The following is a 15,972-nucleotide window of genomic DNA, read 5'->3' as shown; positions in this document are numbered from 1 at the left end:
GCAACATGCCTTGAGAAGTGCGAGGCTGTTTTTAATAGCACATTAGCCATGATGAAAAACTGCATGTTTCACCAAGCTGATGGTCCACGTACAGTGGAAGCATGTGTGACCCTTGCGCTTCCCAGGGTAAAACCTCGATTTTCCACCTAATGTGGCATGACAAGTGGTAAAACAATGCTCTGAAAGGGGCCGAGAGGGATGCAGTTCCTAGACAGTGGGCACTGGGGGGCGCTGTTGAGACGGTTTTCGCATACTACCTCGCATCGCCATTTTACCAGAGGAGAGGGAGGGGAGGTGCAGGACAGGGGATGAATGAGTCAGGGAGCGAGGGAGAGGAAAAGACTTGACAACAACCTAGGACAGAGCAGAGAGGAGGTTCCGTACGCAGCGGAAGCATCGGAGTTCAGAGAAGAGAGCAGTAAGCGCCGTGTGCCGGAAAGGGGACACTTTTACTCTGGGAGCTCCTGTGGACTTTTTCTCTTCTGTGGAGGCACCGCTGGGCATCTGTTGTCTTGTATGTTTTAAGCAGTGCGGGCTGCAAGATGCTCGGCTCTCGCACTGCTGGAGGAGGGGGTGTTGCTGCTCTGCCCTCCTCTTTCCCCCGTAGCCCCCGAAGCTGAAAATCCCTCCGCCCGTTCTCCAGTCTCCTGGAAGGGGACCTGAAGAAACCCTGCAGCCCCACGATTTGAGAGGAGGGCGCCGTCCCCTGCAGAGTTCGGTGAGTGTGAAGTCTGCTGTCGACGGTAGTGTGGGGATTCTGGCAATGCTGAAAACTCAAACAGGACTAAGGATGCTCTATCAGACTTCCCACAATGTTGCATCCTGTACTTCTGCTTACACTGTATTCGTAGTCCGCATTCTACTAACTTTTGGGCATGGTACTGCGTCCAGCGCGTGTAATTCACTGTTTTAGATATTTCTTGGACTGCTGTGGACCTCTGTAAAGAGGTGCCATGTATACAGTATGTAGCCTTGGAGCTACTAAGGGGGAGGCGGACTGTTTGCTTCTCCGTGCAGGAGGCAGGCACTGGGGGTTGCAACAGTGCTTTCAGCAGACCTAGCCGAGGCACTGCCTGTCTGTTTCTAATTTACAGAAAGTGCTCTGGAAATGGTTAGCGCAGGGGACATTCAGGCGAATGCAACTTTGGTTTGTTTTGTTTTCGCTTTCCCTCCGCTTCCAAGATTCTTGAGGCAGCGGACTGGTGTTTTTAAACGTTGCAGGAGTTGAATTCAATATGTTACTCGGATTCCTTGGTTTCTGTCACAGAATCATGACAGAAGGGCTGAGAATGCAATTTTTCAGTGAGAAAGAGCAGAAACTGCAGTGTTTCAGCAGACGAATGCAAATACCGCAGAAAGAAGTCTGCCAAGAACCAAAGAAGTGGTTCCAATCGTAAAGAAAGCTCCATCCTGAATGCAAGACATTTTAGTGTGCGGTTAGTAAGGCCACCAGATTTATGTGATTCTGCTGCAGCGGCGTTTTCTGCTTAATTAGGGATTTCCCATACTTGTCACATAATCCGCCATCTGCTGCGTAATTATCAGATCTCAGCAAAATGTTTCTACCTCAAAGAAATAACTAATTACTAAAGTAAAGTGGTCCACTTAGCCAGTTAACTTCTAGTTCTCGAGTTTTGTAGCTAGGTGTTAAACTAATAACAATGAGGTGAAACTCGGACAGACGTGTGTTACATTTGTAAAAAAGTGAAATATTAATGCCAAACGTTCTGCGTTGCAATGCATAATGTGCCTTTTCTCGCAATATAATGTAACCATAGCTGCCGCATAATTTGGTCCTTTGCCTTATAATTGTAGGGGTTAGACAGTTGGTATCCCTTCCACGGACAGCTCTCACATTAATGTTTACAGTGGATTAGGGTCACTTCACATCAATCTTCTGCAGTGTGAAACATGCTCAAAGTTGGAGCAATCACCTTTTCTTTAATAAGCATTTTGCGGTACTGCCAACATCACTTAAAACATCTGCTGCTCGGATGCACGGGCATGCAGCTGCTGTTTTAAAAACACAAAGTGCTCGAAGTGTAATGTGTAAAGGTAAACGCGCTGCTACCCAGGTAATGGAAGAGAAAACAGGGTGCATTTACAGCAGCCATGTAAGGTCTTGCTTGTCTGCTACAAGACCTTAAAATATGTGGACACAGCTGAAAATGACATTTTGGTACAGGCGTGTGCTTTCTTTAGTCCGTTGTTTTACAGAGGAGTAGCAGTTTTTTTGTGAGAGAACGTTTAAGCAATCTAAAACTCATCAATATATCGGAAGACGAGCTCCTAAGTATGGAGTCGCTGTTCAGTAGTTAGTTCACCAGGTCCTTGTACTAGTAGTTTTTATACGTTTAGCCTAAACCTAGAACTAGCCTCATTACAAGTTCTGTGAGTGGAAGTCCTGTATGGAATTCTGCTCTGCACGATTATAACTTGGCCTGAGGTCCCACGCACAGATTGTTCGGGTGTGGGAACACTGGACCTGATTTTACCAGACAGAATATCTCAGTGATGTTTTAGCATGGACTAAATGTGCAATAGCACAGGTTCCCCACCCTCCAAGGGACCCCTAGGAAAGTGAACATTTTCTCTGTCGCCCTTATGTCTATATCTCTATCTCCTTTTAACATATCATTTAATACTGTTTGGAAACATGGGGCTTGAATTATCAGATAATGGGACATAAAATTCAAAGATTTTTTGCGCAGGGGCCTCAAATTCCTGAAGAAGACACTGGAAAATCTGTCTACTAAACCCACTTTGGAAAAGTGCTGCACTGCCAGAAACTATCCAATTGCCTCAACCCAACTTGTCCCATATAATGCTCCCCCTTCCAGCCAATATTCTCCCCTCCTTCCCTCATTCCTAGAGTAGACTGATAGCAGGTGATAATGTCTGCCTTTTGCCCCTTCCCCACCAGACATGCTATGTACAATTTTTTCTGGTATTTCCATGTCCACAATATTATTCCCTATCCCATGGATCTAATTCAAATACTGTGCAGCTTCCTGTCGATATTGTAAATTCTAGCCACCCGGAATCCACTCACAGTATCCCTAATGACGAGGCTCATGTTTTAAATGAACGGCCTCTGCCCTCCGCCCTGCAAAACATGGCGAGAGCCCCTCAAAACCCAACGTCTCGACCCCTGAGGTTAGAGCCCCTAAAGGACCTCACCGAGGCGCATAAACCAGTCAGAGGCGGTCGGTGACTGGCTTTAATTTTCCCGTATTGTGAAATACCGACCGAAGCAGGAATGAACACCTTTCCAAACCACAATGTGATTTTCTAGCTATTACAGATGACGTGACTTCGCAGAGCCTTCTCCGCCTCCCCCAGTTTTTTTTCTGTTTTTCAGCAAAGAGCAGCCGCCGTCGTTTATTGTTTTCCATGCGGGGTCTGCGAACTCTGGCTGGTGTCATCTGGGCCGTGAGAAATCGCTTCCAGATCAGTGCAGATTGCGCCCCGGACCCAGACAGCGAGATTAGCCGCCTTCACAAAGGGCGCGTAATCACCCCCCCGGCCAGAGCTCCCGGCAGATTGAGGCCTGATTTATGGCAGGCACGGGGGATTCACTGCAAGGCCGCAGCACGTGCACGTGCGTACAGGCGTAAACATGCACGACAGCGGCGAAGAAGGGTCCGGGCGAAGTCTAACTGTTCTAATTTGGCACAGTCTCTTCGCCTGAAAGTTTTCAAACGGGCATTTTTAAATAAACACGTAGTTCCAAGTGATTTTTGGTGATTTTTTTTGTTGTTGCATTTTTACTCTTAAATAGCTTACTTTATTCGACATCAATGTGTTTATTTGCTTTGCTGTCTGGTGTGGATACAAACTGTGGCGTCATAAGTGCTCTGGCACTGATATTGTAGTAATATCTAATCTTCAGAAGAATAACCAGGATGTGCCATGGGTACATACAACTAAAGCCACTGTCCACTGAGATTTCGGTGAGCTGTCAGGGTGCCACTGTACTTTCTTGACCAGCGCTTTCACTCTTAGTGCTGTTAATTTTGGAGAGGAAAAGGATGCGTGACCCATCCAAAGGGAGGTTGAATTTATGGATTCCAGTAGTGATAGAGAAGTGTGATATGTTTATATGCTGGTTTGATTTGCATATTATGCTATGACTGGGCATAAGGGCTATTTGGGCAAGTATTGCTGATGCCTCAGGACAGCTTGACCCTCAGCAAAACACACACCTGGTCGCCCCTACATCAAAGTTATCGGTAAGACACAACAATCAATTTTCTTTTTGGGTGTTGGGGGTCATAAACCCCTGTCTGTATTTATTCACACCCCGAAAATGCAAACACCACATTTTAAAGATTATACACAGTAATCCATCATGTTTACAGTTTTATTTACATGCATTAGGTGCCTAACCTTAACAGAGACATTAATACATACATTTTTCCTAACCATATCTGCGCATCCACAAAACTTGCTTTGAGTGAGATCATGACTGGTCCGAGTGTCCCTTGCTCTGAAACCTCCCTTTCCCAGTCAAAATGTTCCTGGATAGGTTCTTACTTGGGGGAGGACCCAAAAACACCTGCATCCCCTACCAGGTTGCACCTGTGCAAGGGGCCCGCTTGCTAGCTAGGATACCTACCTCAGGCACCCCCTACACTCATCATTATTCTTCCCTAGGGCCTGTGCTAGCTTGGTGGCAATTGCGCCTGTAGACTCTTGAGCCTGTGTGGACCCCAGCAGGTGACGGCTGCACTGTTATTGCGGAGGTGTGGGGCGAGACGAGCATGCTGATAAGGATGCCATTGACCCTCAGAAAGAGAGGAAAAGAGAAACAAAACAAGGATTCCTTGGCACTTGAGCAGGGCCCAGGGGAGCGGTGTTCACGCTGTTCCGAGGCAGCAAGCGGGAAACAGAGACCCACTCAAAGCCTTGCCACCTCTTTCATGGGTGGAGCTTGCTGCGCCCCAAGGGAGAATGATTCAGAAGCACTCCATGTGCTTCCAGGGCTGCGCCTCCATCGTGGCCCATCGTGTCCCGCCTCACTGAGAGGCCACCGCACATTGCGCCACAATCCTCTGCTCCGGCTCACCGCCATATGTGTTTGTCATGAGTCTTAATTTTTCTTAAATGGTTTTCCACAATCATCTTCCTATTTCCCTTAACTTTCAGTAGGAGTACATGCTTTCTTATAATTATGGGATATATAAAAGTAGTGATCTTGCATGGTGCAATATTCAGAATCTGTTTGAGCAAGAGGGTTATCATGAGGGAGGTCGAGGTGTCCAGGCATGTGGGTAATGTGGAGCTACTGAGCTGTCTGTTTGAACTGGACTTTCTGCCCCCGGGAACTACTTTATCAATCACCTCATCGTATTCCTCTAAGCAAGTTAAAGTCGATACTTTGCCCTTTAAAAGCAGTGGTTTTTAACCTGTGGTCCAAGGCCATCTGGAGGTTCACGAGGCCTACTCTGGGGGTCTGTTACTGTTACAAGATTAAGTAATATAAAATAATTCATTACAATTAATAAAGTATATACAAATAAAAAAAGCAAAATTGAAAATGTGAACTTTTTTTCTACATTTGATTGTTAATTAAGCAAAATATTTCAATATTTAAGCAATTATTTAGTGTATGATTGTTTTTGTATTTGTTGTGTGTATTGTTTTGAAGTTTAAATCATAGAACTGCATAGGCCGGAGGTTCCCAGCTTCCAATGATGGCTCAGCGAGGGTGTCCGTATTCCACTAATGACTCAGTGGGGGTCCATAGAAGTCAAATGGTTAAGAAACACTCCTTTAAAGTGTGTGCCATGAGTGACCTATATCCTGCTATGTACTCTCCAGTATACCGATCAGCAGTATTGATAGGTGTCAAAGAACAGTGCTATGCGCCAAACTAAATGCTGAGAATTCTTATATTATTGATCCTTGCCTATGACTCAAGGCCAGAAAACCGTCCCCTTGGTATTAGATTTAGAGGGTAGTATCCATTTACATTTTATTATTTTTCAGAACAACTCCTATTAAATATTTATATAAAAGAAAAAGTATATCAAATTATATCATTTTTGGTAAGCAAAGAGACCTCACTGGATCAAGGATTAATCAGTGTAATTCTATTTCACCACTTCACATGTGGTCAAATAGCAACTACAGCTAACTTTTGTAAGCTTATGATCCCAGGCAATTGCCCTATCAGATGCATCTTCATGACCCTTCCGACTCCTCCTGTCAGGTGCTGTAGGTCCATGTGAGAGGATTCAGAAGCTAAACTCTCTTATCCTACCAATGTCCTGATTGTGGTGGGCCATGAAGAGCAAAGCTCAAATGACTCTCTCAGTGTTTTCAGTTATAAATATTAGAAAAAGACTGTTGGCTGCTGCAAACAATAGAAATTGGGACCTGCCTCCCACAATATGGCACACTAAAAAGAGGTGTTTGTTGGCGCACCCACTGTGCTGAAGATCTCCTCCAGCACCACCTTTCAGGACTCCAGATCTGTGCTATAGTGGAAGAAGAAAAGACAGCATTAAAGTTGCCTGCCCCCAAATAACGTGCATCATGCAGTACAGCCACAATCATGTGACCACATCTGCCTTCACTTGGCAGTCTAACACTTCAATGAGGTGATGACACCTCTCGTTCTAGGAACACACTTGTTAATGTGCAGCCCGATTTTAGTGCGTGGTGTAATGTGACTGGTGTTTGACATTATTAGTTACTTATTTATCAGGAGTGCTTAGGTATTAAGAGAGCCCACGTGATGTTTAGGGGTCCGGAAGGAAGCCAATGGCCCTGTGGTAAACAGCGCAAGACGGTGCTTAATTTATTTTACAAAAAAATGCAGGGAACGAGATTTTTTTTTTACCATCAGACTTTGCCCCGGAACAAGAAAGAAAAACAAGCATTTGAAATGCAATGGATCTCACGTTTGCTCGAGTTACAGCTATTTGCTGTGTAAATTCCTAACTGTACTTTTCTTGCCACACAAACTGAAAATAAAAAGTAAAATAGTTGACATAAGAAAGCGGATTCAAAGCACCACCTCCGTTGTGAGTGCCAAGAGAGAAAGACAAAAGGAAAAAGAAGTTTGCTCGCAGTCAAAGTTATCGTCAAGAGTGCAATTATCCGTGCAGCAGAGTCGATGGCCAAGGCGGTGACCAAACAGCCCCAAGGAGGGACAAAACGTAAAGCCAATGGAAAACAAAGGATTTTTAAAAGGCAAGCCTATGAACGAGTGATAGTGGTGGCCGTGCAGTGGGTGTGGTTAAAAGCCCAGATACATAACAACACATCGAAAAAGCAGTGCTGGCGTGCTGCTATACACACCCTAAAAAGGGAGATAGATATGAAAAGGAAGCACAAGATAGTAAAACAGTGACAAAGAGAGAAAGCAGGTGTGAAAAAAATCTGCAAGAGTCAGATAAAGGGACAGGAAGTGGAAAGAAGAGGTAGGAGGTAGAATCTAGACAGGGCTGGGTTTGGAAGGGCCCTTGAACATACTTTTTTTTTTATTTTTTATAAATTAAACACTTTTTATGGTATAGTTTACATATATGAAGCAGATTGACTAGCAATAAATCCGTTCTGGGACTAATAAACAACAAGTAGCATTTTCTTTTCGCTTATGCGATAATGGACGACCAGTCATATGAAATAGACCTCCGGCGACAATTTTATTTTATAGTTTGTAGGTTTATGAGCTCTGGCTATCCAGAAATGTGTGTCTGCTATTTGAATGTTACAGAAACACACTAGGCAACCCAGCTTTTCCTCAGGAGATGGGTAACTGTCGACTGCTTAACTACATGGGGACTCCTGAAGAAATTGTTCGCATTGTTTAAATTGTTAAAATCCAAATGATTTGTCACTAGACTAAATGAAATATTAGGCCTTTGTGGTACTTCGAGGAGCCTTATTTCTATGTACAATTCTAAGAGAGTCACATACTTCAAAATACACCTACAAGGTCACAGAAAATAAATACGTTTTTTGTAGGTGACCTTGAATGGTGTGGCAACCGTTCAGACTACGTCTATAGTCTCTGTATTGAATGCTGTGGTATCAATTATGATATTTTCATAGGTTGATGTGGAGGAGTTGCCAACATTTCTACTTGAATGTGCTTCAATTTAGTTACTTGTCAATTGAACAAAGGTGCCATAAATAATGTTATAATACATCCAGCACCTTAGGTGTACGCTTTGACCTGGTTTCTCAGCAATCCTCAATGCAAACTTGGGTATATATGCCAGTGCGTTTGAATCCAGGCAGCTGAGAATCGGCCAAAAATGTCACAAATGATTTTAAAAAGTCAAGGACCCGCCACCCCAGGTGAACTGGTAAAAATCTAGCTGGTAATCTAGGATCAATACACTATGGTGCAGCCACATAATAAAGCACCAATGTGTCTTGCAAGCTTCATATTAAAAGGACGAGAGGGTTTTCTGTCTCTTGTTGATATAAGAAGACGAAAGCATTGCAGTGAAATGTTTTATGCTGTTTTCGACATTGTCTCAAAACTGTGTTGCCATATGATTAAGCATACATTTATTTCTAGCCAACGTAGCGTTGCAACATACATTCATTCATTTTATGCAGACCATGCAAGGAATGTTAACTGTTTTTACATTACTGCTTGTCTGATTCAACCCATAAAAATATTTCCGCTTTTCAGTAATCCACTTATTTCATGTGTACGAGGCTGATTTCATGGGGTTTGCGCCCACTTGTTGCACCATTGGGCACTTTGGCACTACAGAAAGGGACAGCAGACTATTTTGCATCTCACTTTTCATAATATGGAGTACAGTGGTGCTAAGTGTGCACCAGCGTGATCCAAAGCAGGCATGCCAAATCTGCATGGTGTGTTTCTCCATGCAAAGGAGGTAGCCCCTTGCTTTTGTGCCACACCTAGTAGAGACCTGAACACAGGGGCAGAGAAGCTGTCACAGGGTATACTGAATGTGTGCCATATGAGTTAGCACACAATCAGTGTCACCCACGAAGGCACCCCTTACGGAAGAGCACAGTGGCTCTATGGATGTTCCAGGGTTCCCCTTCATGGATGTCTGCCTGCTTAGAGGATCTATGGAGGGAGTGTATACAGTACATGTGGCCACAGCCACTGGAATCCCTTTTATATTTGCTTCGTTCAAGTTGTACTGAAAAAGGAGGACTGGAGAGGATGCGTTCCAGTGCTCTTCCACGACATTGCAGGGGTCTTTTATAGTGGCTCTGACCTCTGAGCGGGGCCCCTGTGAGGATATGGATTTTCCTACTGCTCTTTCCAGGGCCTTTGTTCACTGGAAGGACTATTCTCGCCTCCACTGATTTAAAGGTAGTTAAGTGGGACAGTCTCCTGTTTTTGTACTCTTGTTTACAGTTTCTCCTGTCTGGAGACTCCCAGCTATACCTCACCATCCTGCTAACATCTGTCAAAATCCCTGGCTGCACTAGTCTGAGTGTATTAAGCAAAAGGAACTGAACTGCCCAGAAGTGGTCTCAGAGCCGATTGTTGGAATACACCACTACTGTCTGCAATCTTAGTATAAAGATAGCACAGACATTTCCAGTCTATGTACCAAGATTTCTCTTCTGGAATCAGGAGTCTGCACACCACTGTTGATGTGAAACTCTGTATTCCAGGGTTGCGGGAGAGATCAACACCACTTGCCATGTTCGGCCTGGAAAGCAAGACTGCCAGGAGAGACCCCTTGGGCCTGCTTTGATGGAGAGATCTCACCTAATGCTGGGCATTTATGGTGCCCTTTCATGAGGGATATGCTGTACAAAAGAAGACGAGCCATAAATGGAGCCAAGGCAAGACGAGCTGAAGGCATCTGCTGCGCACTAGTGGAGAAGCTGCACTGCTTTGTGGGGATGAGGCCCAGGAATTCGGAAAGTGACTCTGATGCATGCACAGATGGAGTTCTTATGTGGATGGAGGTCACTGAGAAACTCAAGTCTGTCCGAGTCCACTACAACAGCTGCACCCAGGAAGCCATTAGACACTAAAAGAAGTTTGACTACTGTTTGCCACCCTCACTGAAGATACGATGTTGTTCCATTTAACTGCAGTGATATAGAGCCCAGTGATAGAAACAAGCTGACATGCCTTACTGAAGGGGGAACCAGAGACTAGTCAATGTGACCTTAGGGAAGCTGAGGAACTCAACCCTGCGGCTCTCCACCCTGTGACACACCTCTCCATGCCACTTTACTCCACTCTCCGCCACTCAATGCAGTTCCCTCCATGCCTCTTCACACCACTCTTCAACACTCCACTCTATGCCACTCTGCTATATGACACTCTACTACACTACTCCACTCTACTACACTCCATTGTATGCCACTCCATGCCACTCCAATATGACACTCCCCAATACACTACTTCACTCTGACACATTACTACACTCTATTCTACAACACTTTCCTCCACTCTACGCCGCTCCTCTGTATGCCACTCCACAACACTCTACTCCACTATGTCACGCTACCAACAAAATATAAATGTCTGTAAATGAACTATGTAAACATTTCAGAATATATCAGAATTTTGTCAGTGAAAACGTGTGTGCCAATGCGATGGTCATTTCAATTGAAAATGTGTTGTATAAAATGGCAGTACACTAACTCACCATGCATACTCTGTTCTAAGCCACTCCAGTCTACACAACACCACTCTGCGTCACTCCACTCTCTGCCACTCCACTGTGCTCCAATCCACTCTGCAACACTCCAACCTACCAAACCCCACCCCACTCTACTCTATGCCCAGGGGCGTAGCTTCGGGTTGGGGGTGTTTGGGGTGTTACGTCCTCCCTAATAAAAAATATTCTATCATAAATAGTTGGGTGCAGGTGCTTTCAGTTGGGTATGGTGAGGTGTTCATCAGATTTCTGCTAGAATTTTTCAATGTACACAGACAAAACACAGACACTCTCCTCTCTGTTTTGAAGTTCTAAAAAATGTTGGTTAATCTACAAAATATTTAGTTTTAAGGAACACTAACAATCTGCCAAGCTGTCCCTTTCCACTGCCTCTTAAGCCCCCTTATGTTGTGCTTTTCAGATTAGATATTTTACCATGATATACTGGTGTGATTATTGGGAAATCTGAAGCTCGCACCCCGCCTATCTTGTTGACCAAGCTACACTCCCTGTCTAAGCCACTTGACTCAATAACACTCCAATCCACAACACTAAACTCCACTCTACAACACTGTACTCCACTCCAATTTATGATACTCTACTCCAATCTGACACTCTCTCTATGCCACTCCACGGTACTCCACTCCATTCCATGCCACTCTAACACCCTACTCCACTCTATGCCACTCTACTTCACTCTGTCCCACTCTGACCTTCTACTTCACTCTGCATCACCCCACTCTAATCTAATCCAGTCTGCAACACTCTATGCCCCTTCCCACTCCTCTCCTCTGTGCCCTTCCGTGCCCCTCCCCTCTCCACCCCTCCCCTCTCCACCCCTCCAATTTATACCCCTCCTCCACTCCACAAAACTCTACTCCACTCTTCATGACGCTGCCCCACATTTCACGACATTACCCTGCTCTACCTTCCTCTTTGTCACATTACCTTCCTCTTTGCTGCTCTACCTTCCTCTTTGCGCTCTGCCTTCCTCGTTGCCACTCCACTCCACACTTCGCTACTCCACTCTACTCTATGCCCCTCTCCTTTATGCCACTAAAGTTTAGCCTTGCTGAACAGCAGCCAGGCTGAAGTACAAGATTGTTAAAGCACATTGGCAAATGCAATATTTCTGGCATAGGCAACACCTGTTGGCTTTGCCAATGTTTGTTTTTAACTGTCCATTTTTTCCCTTGAATTATAATTTGACTCTACTTTGGAATGCAGGTTTACACATCAAAATAATGACCTAGTTTCTGTTATTTCAGCTGGAATGGACATGAGTAGATATGTCTTGCTAAAGGAGGGACCAGAGACCAGGCAATTTGTACACAGCAAAGCCGGGGATCTGTGACAAAGCACTGTACAAATTGGGTAATTCGCATTGCTGAGGACTGGCGTGGGCACTTGTTAATAATTAAAGTTCCCATGGTGATTTATTCTCAAGCCTTGACCACGAACAAGAGCATGGAATCGAAACAACATATTTCCCATTTACTGCATCCTCGGGGCTACCAGGGACACAGCAAACCCACTAAATAAAATGTGCTCTGAAATTCCCCATCTTAGTTTCAGTTCGGTCTGCGTGCATTTCCCTTTATAACTGTGAACATGTTTTTGGAATACAGGTGGCTGTTGTGTGATTTTGAGGCAGAACTACCCCCACACCAACAAAAAAATAGAGCAGTAACAAGAAAATGTACTATAACTGTTTTTTTGCTTAATCTGACATACAGCCTGTGGTCAAGTCATATGAACTTTATCATTGGAAACCATTAAACATAAATTAATAACAATTGTTAGCAACTTTACACACATCTTAAGTTAAGTAAAAACTTAATACAAAATGTTAAAGCATGCTACAACCGTTTGCTTCCACTTGCGGCACAGAATATATCTGCTTTAGTGTATTGTTAAACATTTTCTGATCCTAAGTGTAAAATTGATAAAACTCGTTATGACTACACATTTACGGAGGAAATCCAATAATTGAAGGGTTATTCGCACTGGTTTTTCCTATGTACACTTTAGTAAAAAAAAGGTTTTAAAAAACGTCCTCTAGGATTTTTATAAAGAGAACAAAGGCTGTGGTGCTTTATGTATAGATGCCATCACAGTGGCATGCTTTGTTGTCTCTCAGCCACCCGTATTTGGAAACACCACCAAAAAATGAAAGATGGTCAGCCGAAACCCCACCAGAGTTTGTCTGTGGTGGCGGCTTATAACAGACCTGTGATATAGCTGCATGCACTCGCTGAATAAAACCAGAGTATGTATTGCAACTCTTAATTTGATGAACGTTTGGTTCTCCCCACTGTGCATATATGTTTTTTAAGTCGAGCATATAGCAGCGCGCAAGCATAGCCTTTTTTTTGTTTTTTGACCTCTTGTGAACTATTCTTTGGGCTTTAACCACATCCATCTCAAGCCCATCATTTGCATTCGCTTGTAGGCTTACCTTTCAAAATTACCTTGATTTAATTCGTTCAAGGCATGTATATGTCATGCTTTTTCCGGTGTTTAGCCCTCCTTGAGAGCACCGCCCTCCTGTTAACATACATCCATGATTTATGGACGGTTTGTGGACTACTTTTTCACTTTTAGCTTGATCTTCTCTCGATCTGCAGCATTGGAGTGATTTGCATGACTACCAGTTACTTGTTATTGTTACTTTTTTCAGTCGATCTCATGGCACATACAATTTTTATACAGCGGAAAATTGATTGACTGTATTGGTGCGCTTTATGAAAATTGCTTCAATTTTCCCGCTGCATAAAAATTATGAGTGCGACTAAAAAACTAAAAATACAGCGACAAGTAACTGGTAGTTATGCAAATCGCTCCAATACTGTTGATCTAGTTCCCATAGTGTAAGCATGACAGTTTCTACATAACATAGAAAATTGTGTGGACCATGTATTGAGCTATGTACACATGCCTGTTTTGCATTCTGCAGATGGTATATCAGTAAATGTTTCACCACAGTATGAAGGTTCCATGTAGTATAATATTTGGCACCTTTAGACGTTGCTTATTGTAAGCAAATAGTGTCTTTCTTGCCAAGTGTTGCATAGAGTGTAAACTTTTCTGGCTAGATATGTTTCAATACTCTGTAGTGTATTTTTCATGAGAGTTTTACTGTCGGCAAATAGTGTGGTACAGAATAAACTCTCTCCATAGAGTGAATACTGTTTACAGTAACAACGTTTCTAGCCATATCAACTTCATTTATCATTGTAGGTTTAGTGACTGTCAGGGGTTCGATACAGATAAAAGCTGTCCATAGTATGGCATTCGTTTTGGAACAAGTATTTAGTATTTTTAGGAACTCGGCTTTCTCAAAACAGCTGTATTTAGAATTAACACCATATGCAATAAGGGTTTCCCATATATCTGTGGTTGATTGTTAATGTGAACTACACTATCCGTGAAGTGTATGGTATAGACTAAAGTCAATGTGACAGATAACCCATGCTTTCTACACCTAAGGAGTTGATACTGTGACAACGATAATGAGACCTCTTATTCTTCTGAGCTACTTTGTACTTAGTTTCTGAGCTCTAATGCTATATCCATTGTAGAGCAATGTGTACAAAAGAAGTCTGGATGATGTTAAAATGTGAACTTTACAAATATATACAAAATGGAATGTTGCCATACACTAGCAAAGCCTGAGCATAGAAAAGGAAATAACCATGCACTAGCTTTCATGTAAGTTAATTACCAAATTTAAATAAATAAGAACCATTATAAGACACCACAAAACCGGACTAAAACAAAACAATGAAAAATATAAAAAATAAACATATAAAAAAGAAGCAACATATTCTCTTACCAAAAGTTTAGAGATAACTAAAAAGAGACTAGATATATTCATGCTTTTCTTCCACATTAACATTTTAAAATAAACATTTTCACCCTTGGAAAAGAGACATAGTGAGTATCCAGGATTTCAACAACATGGGATATTTCCAACTTCACCACATTCAGGATTTGTCTTTTAGAATCTAATAACAAATAAAGTCTTACAATATGAAAATCGGTTTCCTTAGCCCGCTCTCATTTCCAATCGCTCCCATATGGCCACATCTCCTAAATCTCAAGAAGAAAAGTGCCATGTGTGGCAGAAACTGTGTTTGATCGTATCTGCACCCATCGAGACATCAACACCTCTGGGCCAAAGGGCCTACAAGACTGAAGTTGGAAGATGAAAGAGCTTTGGATTTTCACTGTTGCAAGTCACTGGAGAACAACTTCTAACTTTACCAGCCAAGCTGAAGAAAAAGCCTCTTGACAACCATGTACTTGAACTGTGGGAAAACTCCTCAGTCTGAAGGAACAGACACATTTTTTTCTTGGCAAAGCAGCATGCCAATAATGAATGGCCCACATGTGCATTTCTAAAAGGAACTCGCTTTTCCACCTATGTGTCAATTATCCCAGTTTTGATGGACCAGCATGTTTTGGGAGACTATGTGATTTTTCATACTCTATTGTCCTTCAGATTTCCAGCCCATAGCAATTCTGACTGCATAAGATCTCAACTGGAAGTTGGCAATCCGTTCACCTTTAAACTTTAACATCGACAAAAGGATTATAGTGTTGGATTTTATAAACTGGCAGTGAAACACCAATCAAAACAAACATTTGCAATGCAATAGGTCTTGCATTTGCGAGAGTTAAAGCTATTAGCATTGTAAATGGGCAAGTGGACTTCTTTGCTACATAAATTGGCCAACCATGCCTCATAATTTGGTCTTTTCCTGCCACATAATATCACTGAGCAAGCAGCTCTACAAGATCATGTGTGACAAAAGCGAACTTTTAATGAGAAACAGTGAAACTAGAATTGTGAAGGATAGGATATCACAGCTCTGTACAATGATGAACAGAATTTAAGTGCTTAACTATAGTTGAAGCAGCTTTGCGATGACATTTTGTAAGCTGTGCGCGAATAGGATGCACTGTCCTCTCCGTAACTGTGACATGAGGTAACTAAGAATCAATGTGAAGGAACTGGTAGTCAGGCAAAACCCTCCAATTCTGCCCATTGCGTAAAACTTGAAATCCCCATGGGCACCATGAGCGCAAAAGAAAAACAAAACAAACAATAAGAAGTAACTGGCAGTCAGGTAAGGCGCTCCAATACTTCCCAATGCGCTTTGTAAAACTTGAAAGCACCATGCCAGCCATGAGCGTGTAGGAAAAAAAAAAAGAAACAATGTGAAGTAAGTGGTAGCCATGCAAAGTGCTCTAATAGTGCCCATTGCACTGTATAAAAGTTGAAAGAGCCATGGGCGCCATGAGCATGAATGAGAAACTAAATAAACATTAAGAAGTA

The 15,972-nt window shown here is 43.0% G+C and overlaps 1 protein-coding gene across 7 annotated transcripts in view; it reads left to right on the top strand.

The window, feature by feature from the left end:
* The first annotated feature begins 314 nt into the window (after positions 1-314).
* PTPN13 (protein tyrosine phosphatase non-receptor type 13) overlaps positions 315-15,972 on the top strand; it is a 1,045,801-nt gene continuing 1,030,143 nt past the window's right edge. For 6 of the 7 annotated variants that reach the window (XM_069236135.1, XM_069236143.1, XM_069236122.1 and 3 more), the window contains exon 1: positions 315-718. The gene's annotated coding sequence lies outside the window, so the exon portion shown is untranslated. The remainder of the gene's footprint in view (positions 719-15,972) is intronic. The other variant, XM_069236105.1, reaches the window with a different exon arrangement.

Source organism: Pleurodeles waltl, chromosome 1_2 (genome assembly GCF_031143425.1).
Source record: "Pleurodeles waltl isolate 20211129_DDA chromosome 1_2, aPleWal1.hap1.20221129, whole genome shotgun sequence".
NCBI classification, from domain to species: Eukaryota; Metazoa; Chordata; class Amphibia; order Caudata; family Salamandridae; genus Pleurodeles; species Pleurodeles waltl.
The sequence above is the reverse complement of the archived record's forward strand: the minus strand, read 5'-3'. Positions and strand labels throughout refer to the sequence as shown.